Source organism: Triticum aestivum, chromosome 5D (genome assembly GCF_018294505.1).
Source record: "Triticum aestivum cultivar Chinese Spring chromosome 5D, IWGSC CS RefSeq v2.1, whole genome shotgun sequence".
Taxonomy (NCBI): Eukaryota; Viridiplantae; Streptophyta; class Magnoliopsida; order Poales; family Poaceae; genus Triticum; species Triticum aestivum.
This window is the reverse complement of record NC_057808.1, coordinates 343061326-343066790: the sequence shown is the minus strand read 5'-3', so window position 1 is coordinate 343066790 and position 5465 is coordinate 343061326.

The following is a 5465-nucleotide window of genomic DNA, read 5'->3' as shown; positions in this document are numbered from 1 at the left end:
ATGATGGAGATCATGATGATGGAGATCATGGTGTCATGCCGGTGACGAAGATGATCATGGTGCCCCGAAGATGGAGATCAAAGGAGCATAATGATATTGGCCATATCATGTCACTATTTGATTGCATGTGATGTTTATCATGTTTTGCATCTTATTTGCTTAGAACGACGGTAGTAAGTAAGATGATCCATTATGATAATTTCAAGAAAGTGTTCACCCTAACTGTGCACCGTTGCGAAGGTTCGTTGTTTCGAAGCACCACGTGATGATCGGGTGTGATAGATTCTAACGTTCGCATACAACGGGTGTTGACGAGCCTAGCATGTACAGATATGGCCTCGGAACACACGCAATACACTTAGGTTGACTTGACGAGCCTAGCATGTACAGACATGGCCTCAGAACACGGAGGACCGAAAGGTCGAGCATGAGTCGTATAGAAGATACGATCAACATGGAGATGTTCACCGATCTTGACTAGTCCGTCTCACGTGATGATCGGACACGGCCTAGTTAACTCGGATCATGTTTCACTTAGATGACTAGAGGGATGTCTATCTGAGTGGGAGTTCATTGTGTAATTTGATTAGATGAACTTAATTATCATGAACTTAGTCTAAAATCTTTACACTATGTCTTGTAGATCTAATGGCCAACGTTGTCCTCAATTTCAGCGCGTTCCTAGAGAAAACCAAGCTGAAAGATGATGGCAGCAACTATACGGACTGGGTCCGGAACCTGAGGATCATCCTCATAGTAGCCAAGAAATATTATGTCTTAGAAGCACCGCTAGGTGAAGCACCAATCCCAGAGAACCAAGACGTTATGAACGCTTGGCAGCAGCGTGCTGATGATTACTCCCTCGTTCAGTGAGCAGCAGCGTGCTGATGGTTACTCCCTCGTTCAGTGCGGCATGCTTTACAGCTTAGAACCGGGTCTCCAAAAGCGTTTTGAGAAACATGGAGCATATGAGATGTTCGAGGAGCTGAAAATGGTTTTCCAAGCTCATGCCCGGGTCGAGAGATATGAAGTCTCCGACAAGTTCTTCAGCTGTAAAATGGAGGAGAATAGTTCTGTTAGTGAGCACATACTCAGAATGTCTGGGTTACACAACCGCTTATCCCAGCTGGGAGTTAATCTCCTGGATGACGCGGTCATTGACAGAATCCTCCAGTCGCTTCCACCAAGCTACAAGAGCTTTGTGATGAACTTCAATATGCAGGGGATGGAAAAGACCATTCCTGAGGTATATTCAATGCTGAAATCAGCGGAGGGGGAGATCAGAAAAGAACATCAAGTGTTGATGGTGAATAAAACCACTAAGTTCAAGAAGGGCAAGGGTAAGAAGAACTTCAAGAAGGACGGCAAGGGAGTTGCCGCGCCCGGTAAGCCAGTTACTGGGAAGAAGTCAAAGAATGGACCCAAGCCTGAAACTGAGTGCTTTTATTGCAAGGGAAGTGGTCACTGGAAGCGGAACTGCCCCAAATACTTAGCGGACAAGAAGGCCGACAACGCCAAAGGTATATGTGATATACATGTAATTGATGTGTACCTTACCAGTACTCGTAGTAGCTCCTGGGTATTTGATACCGGTGCGGTTGCTCATATTTGTAACTCAAAACAGGAACTACGGAATAAACGGAGACTGGCGAAGGACGAGGTGATGATGCGCGTCGGGAATGGTTCCAAGGTTGATGTGATCGCCGTCGGCACACTACCTCTGCATCTACCTACGGGATTAGTTTTAAACCTCAATAATTGTTATTTAGTGCCAGCTTTGAACATGAACATTGTATCTGGATCTCGTTTAATTCGAGATGGCTACTCATTTATATCCGAGAATAATGGTTGTTCTATTTATATGAGAGATATGTTTTATGGTCATGCCCCGCTGGTTAATGGTTTATTCTTGATGAATCTCGAACGTGATGTTACACATGTTCATAGTGTGAATACCAAAAGATGTAAAGTTGATAACGATAGTCCCACATACTTGTGGCACTGCCGCCTTGGTCACATTGGTGTCAAGCGCATGAAGAAGCTCCATGCAGATGGACTTTTGGAGTCTCTTGATTACGAATCATTTGACACGTGCGAACCATGCCTCATGGGTAAGATGACCAAGACTCTGTTCTCCGGAACGATGGAGCGAGCAACCAACTTATTGGAAATCATACATACCGATGTGTGCGGTCCAATGAGTGTTGAGGCTCGCGGAGGATATCGTTATGTTCTCACTCTCACTGATGACTTAAGTAGATATGGGTATGTCTACCTGATGAAACACAAGTCTGAAACCTTTGAAAAGTTCAAGGAATTTCAGAGTGAGGTTGAGAATCAACGTGACAGGAAAATAAAATTCTTACGATCAGATCGTGGTGGAGAATATTTAAGTCATGAGTTTGGTGCGCACTTAAGAAAATGTGGAATAGTTTCACAACTCACGCCGCCTGGAACACCTCAGCGAAACGGTGTGTCCGAACGTCGTAATCGCACTCTATTGGATATGGTGCGATCTATGATGTCTCTTACCGATTTACCGCTCTCATTTTGGGGCTATGCTTTAGAGACTGCCGCATTCACTTTAAATAGGGCTCCGTCGAAATCCGTTGAGACGACACCGTATGAATTATGGTTTGGGAAGAAACCTAAGCTGTCGTTTCTAAAAGTTTGGGGATGCGATGCTTATGTCTAGAAACTTCAACCTGAAAAGCTCGAACCCAAGTCGGAGAAATGCGTCTTCATAGGATACCCTAAGGAAACTATTGGGTATACCTTCTACCTCAGATCCGAAGGCAAGATCTTCGTTGCCAAGAACGGGTCCTTTCTGGAGAAGGAGTTTCTCTCAAAAGAATTGAGTGGGAGGAAAGTGGAACTTGATGAGGTGATAGTCACCCCTTCCGTGCCGGAAAGTAGCGCAGCGCGGGAAAATGTTCCTGTGGTGCCTACACCGACTCGGGAGGAAGTTAATGATGATGATCATGAAGCTTTGGATCAAGTTACTACTGAACTTCGTAGGTCCACAAGGACACGTTCCGCACCAGAGTGGTACGGCAACCCTGTCCTGGAAATCATGTTGTTAGACAACGGTGAACCTTCAAACTATGAAGAAGCGATGGCGGGCCCGAATTCCGACAAATGGCTAGAAGCCATGAAATCCGAGATAGGATCCATGTATGAAAACGAAGTATGGACTTTGACTAACTTGCCCGATGATCGGCGAGCCATAGAAAACAAATGGATCTTTAAGAAGAAGACGGACGCGGATGGTAATGTGACCATCTATAAGGCTCGACTCATCGCTAAGGGTTATCGACAAGTTCAAGGGGTTGACTACGATGAGACTTTCTCACCCGTAGCGAAGCTGAAGTCCGTCCGAATCATGTTAGCAATTGCTGCATACTATGATTATGAGATATGGCAGATGGACGTCAAAACGGCATTCCTTAATGGCTTCCTTAAGGAAGAGTTGTATATGATGCAGCCGGAAGGTTTTGTCGATCCTAAGAATGCTAACAAAGTATGCAAGCTCCAGCGCTCAATCTATGGGCTGGTGCAAGCATCTCGGAGTTGGAACATTCGCTTTGATGAGATGATCAAAGCGTTTGGGTTTACACAGACTTATGGAGAAGCCTGTGTTTACAAGAAAGTGAGTGGGAGCTCTGTAGCATTTCTCTTATTATATGTGGATGACATATTGTTGATGGGAAATGATATAGAATTCTTGGAAAGTATAAAGGCCTATTTGAATAAGTGTTTTTCAATGAAGGACCTTGGAGAAGCTGCTTATATATTAGGCATCAAGATCTATAGAGATAGATCAAGACGCCTCATTGGTCTTTCACAGAGTACATACCTTGATAAGATATTGAAGAAGTTCAATATGGATCAGTCCAAGAAGGGGTTCTTGACTGTATTGCAAGGTGTGCAATTGAGCACGGCTCAATGCCCGACCACGGCAGAAGATATAGAAAAGATGAGTGTCATCCCCTATGCCTCGGCCATAGGGTCTATTATGTATGCCATGCTGTGTACCAGACCTGATGTAAACCTTGCCGTAAGTTTGGTAGGAAGGTACCAAAGTAATCCCGGCATGGAACACTGGACAGCGGTCAAGAATATCCTAAAGTACCTGAAAAGGACTAAGGATATGTTTCTCATTTATGGAGGTGACGAAGAGCTCGTCGTAAAGGGTTACGTCGACGCTAGCTTCGACACAGATCTGGATGACTCGAAGTCACAAACCGGATACGTGTATATTTTGAATGGAGGAGCAGTAAGCTGGTGCAGTTGCAAGCAAAGCGTCGTGGCGGGATCTACATGTGAAGCGGAGTACATGGCGGCCTCGGAGGCAGCACAGGAAGCAGTCTGGATGAAGGAGTTCATTACCGACCTAGGGGCGATTCCCAATGCGTCGGGCCCGATGACTCTCTTCTGTGACAACACTGGAGCTATTGCCCTTGCGAAGGAGCCCAGGTTTCACAGGAAGACCAGGCATATCAAGCGTCGCTTCAACTCCATTCGTGAAAGTGTTCAAAATGGAGACATAGATATTCGTAAAGTACATACGGACCTGAATGTGGCAGATCCGTTGACTAAACCTCTCCCTAGGGCAAAACATGATCAACACCAGGACGCAATGGGTGTTCGATTCATCACAATGTAACTAGATTATTGACTCTAGTGCAAGTGGGAGACTGTTGGAAATATGCCCTAGAGGCAATAATAAATGGTTATTATTATATTTCTTTGTTCATGGTAATTGTCTATTGTTCATGCTATAATTGTGTTATCCGGAAATCGTAATACATGTGTGAATACATAGACCACAACGTGTCCCTAGTAAGCCTCTAGTTGACTAGCTCGTTGATCAACAGATAGTCATGGTTTCCTGACTATGGACATTGGATGTCATTGATAACGGGATCACATCATTAGGAGAATGATGTGATGGACAAGACCCAATCCTAAGCATAGCATAAAAGATCGTGTAGTTTCGTTTGCTAGAGCTTTTCCAATGTCAAGTATCTTTTCCTTAGACCATGAGATCGTGCAACTCCCGGATACCGTAGGAGTGCTTTGGGTGTGCCAAACGTCACAACGTAACTGGGTGACTATAAAGGTGCACTACGGGTATCTCCGAAAGTGTCTGTTGGGTTGGCACGGATCGAGACTGGGATTTGTCACTCCGTATGACGGAGAGGTATCTCTGGGCCCACTCGGTAATGCATCATCATAATGAGCTCAATGTGACTAAGGCGTTAGTCACGGAATCATGCATTGCGGTACGAGTAAAGAGACTTGCCGGTAACGAGATTGAACAAGGTATTGGGATACCGACGATCGAATCTCGGGCAAGTAACATACCGATTGACAAAGGGAATTGTATACAGGATTGATTGAATCCTCGACATCGTGGTTCATTCGATGAGATCATCGTGGAACATGTGGGAGCCAACATGGGT